The sequence below is a fragment of the Phyllostomus discolor genome, chromosome 1 (assembly GCF_004126475.2).
Source record: "Phyllostomus discolor isolate MPI-MPIP mPhyDis1 chromosome 1, mPhyDis1.pri.v3, whole genome shotgun sequence".
Taxonomy (NCBI): domain Eukaryota; kingdom Metazoa; phylum Chordata; class Mammalia; order Chiroptera; family Phyllostomidae; genus Phyllostomus; species Phyllostomus discolor.
The window spans coordinates 101,758,605-101,774,294 of record NC_040903.2 but is presented as its reverse complement, the minus strand read 5'-3'; the positions used below and the strand labels follow the sequence as shown (position 1 = coordinate 101,774,294).

At 38.3% G+C, this 15,690-nt stretch overlaps 1 protein-coding gene across 10 annotated transcripts in view; it reads left to right on the top strand.

Annotated features, from left to right (window-relative positions):
- Positions 1 to 3,864: 3,864 nt before the first annotated feature.
- Positions 3,865 to 15,690, top strand: part of PTPN13 (protein tyrosine phosphatase non-receptor type 13) — a 204,391-nt gene continuing 192,565 nt past the window's right edge. For 6 of the 10 annotated variants that reach the window (XM_036026875.1, XM_028505529.2, XM_036026879.1 and 3 more), the window contains exon 1: positions 3,865 to 4,351. The gene's annotated coding sequence lies outside the window, so the exon portion shown is untranslated. The remainder of the gene's footprint in view (positions 4,352 to 15,690) is intronic. The other 4 variants (XM_036026910.1, XM_028505531.2, XM_036026913.1 and 1 more) reach the window with 1 other exon arrangement.

The window sequence follows — 15,690 nt, the reverse complement described above, 5'->3', positions numbered from 1 at the left end:
TTGAAGACAGTTCAGCTACTATCAAAAGAAAATAACCTGTTTATTCAATGGACCTGAGGGTAATTGTAGTCCTATCCTGTTTCCATCGCTGCATTTTTTTCCCCTAGCTAATTCTTGGTTCACTTGGAAGTGTCAGCACTGCCTCACAAAGTCTTCCTTAAGCACTGTCAGAGTTTGTGCTCAGATTACCTGCTCATGTTTTGGTGGATTACTTATCTGGCTTCTGCTCTCACCTGGGCAAAGTTCCCATCATAGTCCTTACTCTGTTAGCAAGAAAGGATAACATGTTTCTGGGCTTAAAGGGGGAAAACACTAACATAGTTGGTACCAGCCAGAATACAAATATTTCACATTGAGATGAACACAAGAAGCCAGCTGGGAAAACATTGCTATTTACAGACTTAATTAGCCCAGAATTCATTTCAGCTTTTGAGGTAAAAGTGGTATTTTTAAATCATTGACATTTGAAGAACACAATCTTAACATTTTGGGGAGATGTAAAACCCTTTCTGAATTTATCAAAACATACACATGATCTCCCTAGAAAAATGTACAATCACACATACTTGAAATAGAGTTTCAAGAGGTCCATTATGGGGTGACCCATGGGTTCCACATAAAATATTGCTGATTTAGAGAGTGTTACAAGTATGGTCCCTAAGTGATGAGCATTCTGAGGTCCATGGGCCACTTGGGAACCCGGTTAAATTTGTGTTACTGTCACTAATTTCTTTATTATTAGTAGTAAAAATCTATGTTGACCTTTTATAATAAAAGTAACACATACTTGTAAAGATTCTAAATAAAAAGATTTCAGAAATGCACTGTTTTCTGGAAGTCTAACCCTCAGAGAAACCATTGTTAATGTTATGAATATTGTCATATATATAGATATATGAACTTTTGAACAGAAATCAGATGACACAATACTGCAACATGGTTTTGTCCCTAGGTAATATGTTTGAATAGACCATAGTGTATGTAATCACTTCACTATTATGGACATCTATTTTTAAAAATATTATAATCGCCAGCAATATTGCAATGAATGATCATATCTCTGGGCATATATGTAAACATTTCTTTAGGATAAATTTCTAAAATGCAATAAGTTAAAGGAATAAACATTATGAATTATGAAAGACTTTGCAATTGTACCTCCAAAACAAACAAACTAACCTGTAATCCTACCGATAATCATGAGTCATTACCTACTTTACATGTTTTCACCAGTAGCACATAAAAGAAGTCTTTAAAAATATTTTTCCGATTTGATAGTTAAATACAATAGTTCATTTTTGTTTTAGTTTTAATTTATAAACTTGCTTGACTTTCAAATATTCATTGCTTTTCTGAATTTGTTTTTTGTAAATTTCTTATTCATTCTTGTTTTTATTACTATATAGAAGCTTTATGTTTTATGTGAGAAATTTACAAATTGTTTTACGATTTTGGAGGATAACTGGGTAGCTGTTGCAACCACCAAAATAAATTCCATATGAATCAAAGAATAAAATGTAAAAATAAAAGCCATAAAAATTCTAGAAGAAAACATGGGAGAATATTTTTGGTAATGGAAAATGGCTTGTAAGCATACAAAAATATACTCATTATAGAAACAAAAATTACACTTGTAGTGAGATAGCATTGTTCCTATAAAATATTGTATTTTAATTTTCTATCATATCTGAAAGGAGATTAACCTGTAGATTTCTCTTTTGTGTACTCTTTATTGGGTTTTGGTATCATAGCCATTTATTTAAAAACCAGCCTTTCAGCTCATGCAAAACAGAAGGATTACTAGTAAAAAAACATTGAGGGCAAGCACTTGAAATGATCTTAAGAAAGAAAGAAAGAAGAAAGAAAGAAAGGAAGGAAGGAAGGAAGGAAGGAAGGAAGGAAGGAAGGAAGGAAGGAAGGAAGGAAGGAAGGAAAGAAAGAAAAAGTGCTCACAATACCATCTACTTTTGTGAAAATTTCCAACACCATACTCTTTATACATTCTGACAGGAATTCATGAGCTATTCCAAGTTTTATGAACACTGCTTTTCTTTCCAATAAATATATGAACTTTCAGGGACAGACACAGATGTTACGTGGTTTTTATTCTCACAAACCTATCTCACCCTCTCTACCTCACCAGCTCGATACCTGAACCAGAACATCTAAAAACTCCTATATCAGAAAATGGGGAAAGACCTCCAAGCCCTCACTTCTGGAGACCGCTCCAGTTCAGCTAGGCTGGTCTTCGCACTGTTACTTACTTCCACCCCTTTTCCTGCTGCTGATCGCTGGTTTTATGTTCTTTCCTTCAACTGTCTTGCCTCACCTTTGATTCCTTTATCCCATTACTTTCTCTTCAAAACCCAGTTTAAGTTTCCTCCCTCCATAACCTAATCTAGCCCATTCCACATACCACAGATTTTCGTTTGTTAATATACTTAAAGTTCGGCTGTACATTCTATCTATAATTGTTTTCAGACTGGTTGAGAGTGCAAGTTTTTTCCCTTGGGTTTTGTGGTTAGCTCCTTGAGGGCAGGTAACTTACCTTAAAATTCTGCTGGGCATTTCCCATTGTGTTTCAGCACTGTGGGTGAACGCAATCAGTGAAGACTTGCAAGGCAAGTTTGAAGCCATCCGTCACAGTTATTCGTTTAGTAAATGAGATAGTGAAATTAAGTGCTCGCCAAAGGTGGATCATTGCTGTTAACTCCCTCATTCATCATATGTGCACAGCGGCCTCAGCGGCTAGGGAACCTAGGATTGCATCTTTAACTTTGTCTCTGATCTCTCCATTTTAGAGCCACTGATGAGCGTAGATTTGTCTAGGGCCCAACACCAGAGTTCCAAGACTAAATTTACTCCCAGGCCCCTTCCCAGAATGGACCAGGTAACCTTGTATCTCTGAGAATAAACCCAAACTATTGAAACTCAAATGCCAAGGTATCATTTACTCCTGAATTCAGCAAGACATCGTTGTAAATAGCTGAAACTCAAATATTTAGCTTGCAGAAGGGGGACAGCTGCTAGGACATACCTTTGCCAAATTATAATGTATAGTCCTACATAGAAAAAATGGACGTTCTTTATTTTATTAGATTAAGTTAGATGCTTTGCTTAAATTTTTACTTTAAGATTGTTTCAGTTTCAGAGGAGAAATAACTGGGCAAGAACTTACATACTTGTTTCAAAAATATGAGGGTTTGGGTTTTGCAGAGGGCATTTGGAGTTGATGGAGTGCTGTCACCACACCTTCTAAGATTACTTTGCAACAGTGGGAAAACTCGCAGGGCTTTCCTGTTTTCGGTGACCCCGCCATTTCCAAGTTGCTGTATTGCTGCAGGGAGCGGGCACAGCCTAGCTCTTTATCTCGACTCTTCTGCTCACCCCTTCAAAGCCCAATCCGCTCGGTGGGAATTTGGAATCTGCGCTGGAGGCAAGGTTGGGGGGGAGGGGTTCTTTGGACTGATAGGGGAAGAGAATCAGGCATTTTTTTTCTCTCTCATGCCCCAGGGCCATAAAGTTCTGCTGAATTTGCAGGTGGGTTGAGGGGGCGGTCTGCTACATTGTCAATTTAGCCTAAAATTGGGTTAAGAACTTGGCCGCGAGGCCAACAACCTGAGCTTCTGGCTACTCCAAAGAACGCGAAAGCCAGGCCCAAGGCACCGGTTGTCATGGGAACCAGAGCGCGCCGGTCTCCCCGGCGACCCCGTCCCCAGGGAGGGGGCGGGGCTTGAGGCCTAGTGGACGAATCAGGCCTAGGGGAGCGCAGGGTTGGCGATCTGCTGTCCTCCAGCAGCCCGGAAAAGGTTGAGTGACAGAAACGGGGGCGGGGCCGGCGCGCCGCCTGAGGTGGGACCGAAGTTGTGCCAGTAGCTCCAGCGGCCACGGCGCGGCGAGGTTGACACACGATGATCACCGGCCGTAGAGACCGTCGTGCTGGCGAGCAGCACGCTCTGGCTCCCCGGTGTGTCTCAGCCGCCTCAGCAGCGCTGGGAGCCGACCGCAGGAGTTGAGCCACTCCGCAGCAGCGGGGTTTGTCGAAGCCCTTGGAGGCGCGCTGAGCACAGGAACGCGGAGCCGCGGCGCGAGCGTTCCAGGGTCAAGCGGTCGGCTCTGTCGCCGGCGGCGGGGCGTTTCCGAGGTGTGGTGGAGGAGGAGATGCTGCTCCTCTTCTCCCCCTCCCCAGGCTCGTTCGCCAGCTCCTTCGGCTCACGTTCGCAGCCGCTTGGGGGAGAAGAGGTGGTGGCTCTCCGCGCCCGCGGCGGCTGCCGGCGGCCCGCCCGGACGCCGCATCCCCGCAGCCCTCGCCCCGCGCTCCAGTAGCTGGACCCGGTCTCCAGACGAGAGGGTAAGGACAGGAGCGGCCCTGGGCTCTGGGCTGGACGTGCAGAAGTGCAAAGCAAAGTGCACTGCACTCGCCCTCTTCCTCTTCTCTCAGCTTTTGCTCCAGCCCCTAAAACCAACTCCTCTGTTGCCTTGGTGGAAGAAACTTTTCTTTGGTTTTCGTGGTGGTGTGTTTCTGTATGTTACAGTGGGGGTAGAGGAGAGATAAGATGAAGTTTCATTTTGAAGTAGGTAGATCCACCTCTTCCGTGGAAGAAAGCCAGATTCCTGGGAATGAAACCCCAGAGGGCGGGTAAGAGATCGTGGGGTAATAGGGAGTGACATTGTCCCATCATGCTGGTACGGCTCTGCTCTGTGCGTGCTAAGAGAAGAGCTCCCGGAGTCTGTTTCTAATTTTTGTAAATGATTGTGGACATGCTTTGTGGTTAGAGGCCGCCCAGAAGAATGTGTATATGTAAGGGCTCCGGGAAGAGGGGGTGGGGTGGTAAGGACTGGGGGCAGTGGGGGCAGAGGGAGAGAGACACCGCCCGATGCAAGCTCTCTTACTGCTGTTCTGCTTGCGCGAGTTAGCGGCCTCCCCTCCCCCCTTCCCCTCGCCCCCGTACGGAAAGCTGGAAAGCTGAAGTTTGGTAAAGTCAAGAAAGTTCTTACGAAGTTTAATTTCCTTCTGTTGTGAATATACTGGAGGAGGGGGAATGGTAAAAAAAATATATTACCACTGAAATGGACTTACACAGCAAGCAATAAAGGTTTCATTGGCCTTACACATGTATGATCGACACCTCCACGCACTTCCAACTAATCTCTAAGACAGCCTTGTGTCATGTTCGTTTAATTGCATCTTTGAAACAACAAACGCGGTGACTTCATAGGGAGCTGCCCAGAGCTGATTTTACCTCTCAGAAAATGGGGCAATCGGGTTTGTTTTCAAGGCGGGGACCTAAACAAAATGTAGGACACCTGATCTGTGGGTGAAGGGCGCTGGTAACTAATTAGAAAGATGTTTAAATTTATCTACAGAGTTTACTAAAGGATAGGGAAAAAATAAAGGTCGCTGTGTTATGAAACAAGCATTGATATTTTCCCAACTTCTTGAAGACTGGGTTCCCAGGGTCCAAGTAAAAACTTGCTTCATGCTCAGTGGTTGCTTGTAGTACTCGTATGATACAAACTATTCTCGTTTTAATATTATCATTTTAACATTAAATGCATGCATATATTGATTCAATAAATTCATACAGAGGCAAATTGAATACTTTATCATTCAGTCCTAAATTTACTATACTTTTTCATAATAACATTGTGTTCTAACTTTGATGTTGTAGAGCCTTTGTAGGAATATGTGTGGGGCAGAGGGTAGGATGGAAACTGATATTAAAAATAGAAAAATAACTAGGGTTAGTTGTTAGGAAAATGGACTGATTTATAGTCTTCCACTTTTACAGTTGGGGAATTATGACTTCCCTTACCATTATGTAAAATTGTCCTTAAAAATATTTTTAATTTATTGATTTTAGAGATAGGCTGGGGGGGGGGGGGGGGGGGGAAGAGAGAGAGTAAGACAGACATGGATTTGTTGTTCCACTAATTTATGCATTCAGTGGTTTGTGTATGTGCTCTAACCGGAGATTGAACCCACAACCTTGGCCCACAACCCAGGCGTTTGGGGAGAACGCTCTAACCAACTGAGCTACCCAGCCAGGGCCCTTAGGATTGTTTTTTGAATTGACATTTGTCCCACCCAAATTTTCACTTGCTTGTAAAGCCTATTTATGTTTTGAAGGGTGATTACCAGCATATAAAAATATTTATAAATAGTCTTTCATGTCACAAGTAACACGTACACAAACCATTAAAACGAGTGTCAATTTAAAGGATAGATTTCGATACTGTGATATGAGTCAAAATTTGTAAATACACTATCTTTTTCTATAGGCACGCTTCAAATGCAGGAAGTGAATTTGAGGATTGCCTAATCATTTATTTTTGGGTAGATGATAGTTGTCGATCTTTTAATGAACGGAATTTCTGTGTTCTTTATTAAGAAAAACAGGTTGAATCCTTGTTTTGTTTCATTTTCAATTGGTTAAGGATGGGGTGGGAGAGCATTGTAGCTTCTCCTGTATCAATTGAGCATGCATTTTTCCAGCACATCTTGTTGCCCAGCTCCAAACCTAGTGGAGAAAAGGACTGTTGGTGATTAGCTGCCACTGCTTCTTCTGCATTTTTGACAGTTTGTAATTTTTAAATAAACTACAAAATATTTTTATAGTATAATTACATTGTAATTAATATCATTTGAAATTGGAAAGAAACACTACCATACTCCAAGTCCATGTATTTAGGAGTTACTCCTGTCAACATATTCTTATTTTGGCAAGTACTTTATGCCATTTATTAGAATAATGTGTTGAAGATATTCTATCTGGCCTTTGATGTAATCAAGTGTGACTCATTTAAGTTAATGTCACTTGACAAAGTAGAGACCTGAAATGTTGAAAAGATGTGGGGTCCCCGGAAAGAAAGATCAGTGCTGATGGGGAAAGATGAGGGTCCATTGCTCTGGATTTCCCAGTTTTTCTCTGAGAACCTTCCGCTTTTCATTTGAAAATTAAGATGGGTTGAACAACTCAGGAACTGGATTTTCAAAACATAGCTTTTAATGAGTAAATTAATATAGGACTTTAAATAGTCTAAGTTAAAGTTTCATGCTCAATGTAAGAAATGACTATCATCTACAAACAAAGAAAGGTCTCTTGCTGCATACTGCACCTATGCCTAATAAACAGTCTCCTATTTTATTTCTAGTTGGGTGGCTGCGTGTTAGAATCACCTGAGTAGCTTGAAATATTTTCATGTCCAGGATGCCCAGGACTCAACCCAGACCAATGAAACCAGAATTTTTGGCATGGGGGTGGGGGTGTGTGTGGGACCCATGTGTCCATATTTTTGGAAGCTCCCTAAGAAATTAAACATGGAGCCAAATTGTGAACCAATGTTCTGGTTCTCTCTAGAAGATCAGTATAGAAAACTTGATTCCCACAAATGCAACATTTTTATGTCAAGTTATAGTTCTTCTATATAAATCACAAGTATGTTTTAAAAAATAAACTTATGTCTCCAAAGCATCTATGTATATGCCTATCTACAGGACTTTTTACAATTTGATTCAGAATTTAAGATGCAGATATTTCCCTCTAGTTCCTTAGACCACACTGTTCTAGCCACAAGTGGCTAAAGGTAGTTTAATGAGCTAGTATTTTCCGTATTCCCACTAGCCCTATTTTGAATGCTTAGTAGACACTTGTAGCTAATAGCCACTGTATTGGATATCATTGCAGAAAATTCTGCATTACCTACAGGTATAAACATTTGTATTACATTTTCTCATTATCTGAAATGGAATATATGTAGTCATTTTCTTCAGGTTTGTAATTTAAAAATATGTACTTTCGATAGTTATTTTTTAAGTGAGGGAAATACATTTTCGATGTTTACATGACCTCTTTCCTCAGTATGTTGCTCCTAGTTGTAAGATTTTCCTACCTAACTTCACTGAGGAGAAATTCTAGTGTCCTTTTGTTTATTATTTATACCAGAGTGCTTTGAATCTAACCAATGACTTAAAATTGCCCTTGTGTATTACAACAGTTCCTGGTCTGGAAATAGAGAAAGTCATCATTTAATTCAAGTGATGGCATTTGATTCAAGGTTTTTCTGTTTAGTGAAGGTTTGTTTTGTTTTGTTTTTTCGCCAATCGAGACTCTTAGTTGGGATATGATACAATTGATTTTTTTCAATAGGAAATCATCTTAGTTTTAACATGAGCATGCAAACAGACTTTATTTTTCCCCATATAGGAAACCATTCCCTTCAACAAAAAAGAGGTTTCTGAATGATTTGAGATGGTTGGAAACTAACAATATGTCATGAATTTTAATGGTGTTTGCCACTTGTTAACTGATGCGCAGTTTAGAAGAAACTGTACTGTGGAGATCATCTCACCTGTAACAACTCCTTAACATGTGTAAAAAAAAAATCAAAGTTTTCTCTATTGATTTAGTGTGTTCTGATTAGAAATGGAAACATTATTTTTAGCCAAAAATATTCTTTCTTTAGTTTTTTTCCTTATTGGCAGATGGTACATTTCCTTTTCACGTACACATATACTTTTTTACCTACTCACATAAGACAAATTTGCATCTAGAATGTTGTGGGTTTTTTTTTAAAGAATGCCCAAATGTGGGTGGGGGGAGAGTATAAGGGGAATAAACAGTAAAGAAAAAAATACAATAAAAAAATAAAATAACCCTGGCTGCTGTAGTTCATTGGATTGAGTGTCGGTCTGTGAACTGAAAGGTTGCTGGTTCAATTCCCTGTCAGGGCACGAGCCTGTGTTGTGGGCTGGGTCCCTGATGGAGTCAAGCGAGAGGCAAAGGTCCATGTTTCTCTCGCACATCCATGTATCTTTCCCTGTATTCCTCCCTGCCTTTTCTAAAGCATAAATAAATAAAATCTTAAAAAAAAAAAGAAAGCTTCTTGTTGAATAACTTAAGGTTAGAATGATTATATAACCTGAGAATGTGGTAAAAATATCCAGAGTTGGTGGGTTTTTGGAAGAAAGATAAAGCTTGGAAACTTTTTAAAATAAGGACACTCTTTAGAGAAATTTTATTCCCCTTAGCACTGCTTAAGTATTACTTAAGCACTTTTTCTAGAAAAGTATAATTTTAAAAATAAGCATTTAAACTGTTAACAAATGATGAATTGTTTTAGGTCTTAATGTAGTCAGATGTCTATCTTTTCTGGAAAATACAATGTAATCCAGTTTTTGAAGTAAAAAAAAATAATTCGTATTTTGGAACAGGAATTTTCCTTATTGTAAGGTTCTGACTGATAGATTGATTTCCTCTTCATTGTCTTTTGTATTCTTGGTTTGTGCTGAGATATAATTTCATGGAATTATTTGAATGTAATATTGATTAAATTCATTCTTTACACATCTGTTTTAATTTTATTCTGATGCTACCTTTTGTATTTAGTTTAAAGAATGAGCTTGAGGCAATGATTCAGATGTGACACATGTCAATATTCTATGTGCTGTGTGAAAATGTACCAAAGCTAAAATATATCCTTACAGCTGCACTTGAAAGCTGGACTACCTGCTTTGTTAAAACAAAATAAAACCTAATAATTAAAAATATAGTAAATATAATAAAAACTTTAGTTCAGAAGTATTCAATTATCAAATCAAAGCTAGATAAAACTGTTATTGTTAACACATACCATTCGGTTGAGTTCAATCATATCTTTGAAATTCTGGCACTGCTTTGAGGTATACGGAAATGAATTACAAATAGGATATAGTACCCCGCAATACTGTTACTTAAGTTACAATTCAAGTTGACATATCCTCCAATGTTTGTAGTTATATAATTCTTTTTAAGATTTTATTTATTTACTTTTAGAGAAAAGAGAAGGGAGGGAGAAGGAGAGATACAGCAATGTGCGAGAGATACATTGATAGGTTGCCTCTCTGCTTGCCCTCAATCCAGGACCTGGCCCACAACAGAGGCATGTGCTCTGGCTGAGAAGCAAACTTGTGACCTTTCGATGTGAAGGTCGGTGTTCAAGCCACTGAGCCACACCAGCCAGAGTGGTTATATAATTTTTAATAGTTACAGTTTAAAAATCTAGACTATATTATTCTCTATTACTACAAGATAATGGGGATTTCCTTCAAGTTTTATTTTTAAATTTTTCTTTACTTATTTAAAAATTATTTTAAAAATATTTAAAAATTGATTATAGAGAGAGGAAGGGATGGAGGGAGGGAGGGAGAGTAAGAGAATGGGAGAGGCAGAGAGAGAGATTTGTTGTTCCACTTATTTATGCATTCATTGGTTGATTCTTGTACATGTCCTGACCAAGAATGAACCCACAACCTTGGCTTATTAGGACAGCCCTCTAACCAGCAGAGCTACCTGGCCAGGGCTTCCTTCAACTTTTAAATAAAAGAAAAATTTTAATGTGGTCATATAATATATCAATAATATATCATATTCATTGTGTAACTGAAGACCAAACTGAGCTGTTTTTAGAAATTTCATCTGAATCTTTTTTGATGTTTATGTTAGTATATCAAGATTTCTAGGGATTTTAAGATTGTATTGAGATACAAAGATTTAATTGGAAAAAGGATAATATTGTTCCTCTACCTACAGGGATACTAACGAATCACTTTTCATTAGTAAGCCAAACCAATTAGGTGACTGTTTTTTAGTAGCAGTAATGAATCTGTACTGATCTATCCATCTTCTGATGCCTAGATCTCTTCTCTCTTCTTAATTGTTTTGTGTTCTGTAAATATACAATGAATTCCTGCTTCCTTTCAGGCACTTTACTAGGCACTGGTGATTCACAGAAAGGAAGCATATCCAAGACAGCAGATAAATGGAATAGTCTGTGGCCACATAGCTTTAATCACCTGAGTTCATGCCAAGTAAATTGACCCATTGACAGGATATATTGACACAGAACAGCTGTGAAGAGAAAATTAAATAACATGTAAACTTGTCTTGTACAACTCTGCAAACACCTGGGTAACTATCTGAACATGAATGGTTTTTGGCACAGCTGTAAATGCTGTGTTGACCACTCCTGTTTGACTCAGAGGGACACTATAGCATGGTATTTAGAGCATAGACTCTGAAGCCAGGCTGCCTGGGTTTTGATCTCTGACTCTGATTTACCATATCTCTGACCTTGAGCAAGTTTCTTAAACTCACTGTTTAGTTAACTCAAATTAGTTTTTTAATCTGCAAAACGAGGATAATGACCAGGCTCCTTTTGTGGGATCGTTGTGAGGATCTAATGAGTTAATACATGTAAAGCACTTAGACTAGTACCTGGTGCATACCAAGTATTTAATAAACATTAGCTATAGTTATTTTTGTATATAGTTGATTTATAGCAGTTTTTTAAAGCACTGAGTAAAGGTGATATGTGAACTAAAATGTGTCTTTTTGTTTCAAACTTGTGGCCCTCCTTTGTTCCTTGGGCTGCATGTTTCTTGTACTCATTACTTGGGCTCCTTGGTATACGTAATGTGTGCCTGATTTTACATATTTCATGGAACTTGTGAAAGTAAATGTCCTCTTCAAACTACTCCTTTTAAGAACAGTACATCTTCTGTTTTGGAGTTACTTTTAGAGCATATGGCATGTGGTTTTGAATATCTTTCTAGTGGCACATCTGTTCTTTGAGTGGGTTTGAGTCAATTAAATACTATATTTACTCATGTTTTAGGTGAGTGGTAAGGAGTATAATTTGAATTAAAATGAAAAATGAGCCCTGGCTGTTGTGGCTCAGTGGATTGAGTGCTGGCCTGTGAAACAAAGGATCACCCATTGAATTTCCTGTCTAGGTCACATGCCTGGGTTGTGGGCCAAGTCTCCAGTAGGGGGCATGCCAGAGGCAACCTCGCATTGATGTTTCTTTGTCTTTCCCTTTCTCCCTCCCTTCCCCTCTCTAAAAATAAATAAGATCTTTAAAAAATGAAAAATGATTATAAAGTGAGAGGAGTGATTTTTTTAAAAAGATTTAATTAATTAATTTATTTTTAGAGAGAAGGGAAGGGAGGGAAAAAGAAAGGGAGAGAAACATCGATTGGTTGCACCTCCTGTACCCTCAGCTGGGGACTTGGCCCTCAACCCAGGTACATGCCCTGATCAGGAATCGAATTTAACCAGTGACTTGTGGTTTTGTAGATGATGTCCAAAACACTGAGCCACACCAGTCAGGGCAAAAGGAGTGATTTTTTAAATATGGCTATAAACATAATTATAAAGGACAGTCCCAGAAATGTTTTTGATAATATTATGTTTGAGGACATGGGTATGTATCTTCCCAAAGTGTGTATTTTGAAAGGTGGTAACACTCCCAGACTTACAAATTCTAGTATATATTTAAATGTACTTGTCACAGTTTCACAAACACAGAGTTATTTAATATTTGTGAATGTTAGGTTGCTATGCCTCTGGGAGTAAGTGTTGTGTAGCATAACGTGAAATTGTTTAGAAAGTATTTGTGGCACATTTCCCAAGAGATACTATGTACTGTTAGAACCTGTAATATGTTAATACACCTTGTGAACTTCCAAGATGATATCATATATATCATTTTTCATTTATTTGACAACTTAACTACAGAATTCATAGTACATCTTTTAACATCTCTCATAATAGGAGCACTGATTTGGGAAATGCTGCTTTAAATATTCTTTATGTGTGCCCTACCCAAGACCATTGCAGTGATTTGTTCTGCTTCTTGCAGTTACGAGTTACATTGGGTTGCTAATACAAGACACCTAGCATAACAGTGGACTAAAAGAAGGTAGGGATTTATTTTTTTTCTAACATATCATAAATCCAGGCATAGCACTCCACAGCTGGTATGGCAGTTTCAGGGTATGGCAGTGAACCCAGACATCTTTTAGGTTTCTTCTCTACCTCCTTAGTGCATGGCTTTCATCCTCAACATGGCCTCATGGTCACAAAAGGGCTCTTAGAGTTCTATTCAAAATGTCCTTTCAGGAAGACAGAATATGGAAGAAATTGGGGAAAATGGCAGAAAGGATGTACCTTCCAGCTGAGTCATTTTTGTAAAGAATTTTCTTGAGAGCCTTACCCAGTGACTTTGGTTTATATTGGCCACCTCTAAATTCAAGGGAAGCAGGGAATTGTAGACTTTTTCCTGGGCCTTTGGCTCCCAAAGCTAACTGAAGTAAGTAGGTATTTGGGATCCAATTATTTTCTCTCCAGACTTCCTAATATCTGATCTCCATTTGTTTCCAGTTTAGTGGAATTTGGTTGTAAAGCACATAGTTGGGGGGTTTAGTATTACTGACTTCCCATTTGGTGTCTGACACATGAACGATGTTGATTGAAGTGTACTGACCTAGACCATATTTAAGAAACTGGATTCACTTTCTGTGTAGGCTGATTTATAGACATTAAGATTATTTGGTACTTTTATACTTTGCATTGTTTGACAGTTCCTTGAAATAAAATAGCTCATGTATACAGTTTTAAAAATCATTACTTAATATACCATTGAAATATTGAGTTACTGTTAACCTTTAACAGGAGAAAATTAATGTATTTCTATCCATTCTTAAGTGTCGTGTTTGTGAAAACTAAATCTAGATAGTGTCATGACTTGTTTACTTACATCCCAACATAAAATAGGAAGCATAGTGTAGTAGAAAGAATACAGATTTCAAATTTAGACAGTGCTTGGTTTGTGCTTTAGCTCTTTTAGTAATCTCTCTGTGTCTAATCTTCAAAATGGAAATGATAATACCTACCATACAGTTTTGTGAGCTTTATTCCTGAATTACTACACATGTAAAATGATTGGACACAGCCCACTGGTTCAGTTTATAAGAATTCTTTCCCTTTCACTTCTTTCTTCGGTGCATATATTAGAGGAAATAGTAACCTAAGAAATATGATTAATAATACTAAGAAAACAGCATGGCCTAGCTCTATCTATCACCCGATGTATTACTAGTTTCTTTAATATACATTATTTTGATTAGGTCACTGTGCTTTTATTGGATCGTTATGTTGTATATGTAAGATCTTTCTAGACATGGTAGGTACATATAGGTCACTTTAAGACTAAAATGGTTGAAATTTTAAAGGAAATAAAATAGGTAAATCTGCCCATGTCCTCTTCAATATGTGAAAAAAAATACAGAAATTGGAAGGAAAAATATCTATAGGATTGTTTGACTATAGTTAAAATAGCAATAATTAGAAATGCTTTATAAGTAATACAAATTTATTTTTGTTTTGAATGTCTTGTTTCTTGTCTAAACTAATTATATATCTTACAGTATTTGACTACTCCATGTTCAAAATTGTTTTCTGTATTTTGAGAAATACTGAACAATAAAAGGAAAATGGTTTCTCATAAAACACTTTGTTTTTTTTTTAAATTTTAGTTGTTTATTTTCAGAGAGAGGAGAAGGGAGGGAGAAAGAGAGTGAAACATCAATTGGTTGCCCTTTGTTTGCCCCCAAATGGGGACCTGGCTCACAGCCCAGGCATGTGCCCTGACAGTGAAGTGAACCCACGACCTTTTGGTTCATAGGCCATCACTCAATCTACTGAGCCACAACTTCCAGGGCCCTGAAACACTTTAAATCTAGGTTAAAAAAAGAGATAGGAAAGATAGGAAACCATTGTATATTACAAAACAATAAGTGCAATAAAACTTGTAAGGAAGTGTTGCTTGATTTAATCAGAGGATTTACTTGGACAACAGAGCTGGAGCAGACATTATTAGATGTGGGAACTAGCAGTGTGTCATAGAGCAGAATGAAAGATGAGGGAGTTCTAGATGGTATTTGAAGGTGAGAAAAGTAGGGGGGCAGAGAAGTATCCAAAGAGTGAAAGAAGTAGGAAAGTGTGTTAGGAGAGCCTCTCAAGGAGTATGTGACCAACAGTGCCAGATGCCACACCAAAGAAAGAGCACTGAAAAAAAGTACAAGAAACAGAACAGTGTGATCAGTTGAATATTATTACCATCAAAAGAACCATTTTGCAGCCCTGGCTGGCATAGCTCAGTGGATTGAGCGCGGGCTGCGAACCATATTGTCGCAGGTTCGATTCCCAGTCAGGGTACATGCCTGGGTTGTAGGCCATGACCCCCAGCAACCGCACATTGATGTTTCTCTCCCTCTCTCTTTCTACCTCCCTTCCCTCTCTAAAAATAAATAAATAAAATCTTAAAAAAAAAAAAGAACCATTTTGCTACACTGACAAGGAGTGGAAAAGGAAGGACATTAAATTGGAGGATGGTATTTGGTAGTAAAATAGATGAGATTTCATAGGCCAGGAGAATTTTTTTAGATTTTAATGAGATTAAGAGACTTAAAATGCCAGAAAGAATGAAAAAGAGTAATTTCCTTTTATGAGGCTCTGGATGCAAAGGAGTGAATCCTAGGTAGAGTTGTTAGCTTTAGTTATTCATGAGGAAGGCAACATTTGTCTGTAAGATTGAAGGGAGGTCTACAAAGATAGATACTGGCTTACTGATGAGTAGAGATGAAAATAAGGTTCTGTAAAAGAATTGACAATGCTGTTATCTTCAGAACCTGCTGTTGGAGGAGGCAAGATGATCTGCTTTTAAGTATGATTTGGGTAGTGGTGAAGAATTGGACGTTTGAGGAGCCAAGGTAAAGTTTAGATACTGTAGCTGTTGGGAAAGTAATGGGAGATTGATAAAGGATTCACAGGTCTTATCCGTTTGAAGTTGAATACTTTGAATAGTGAT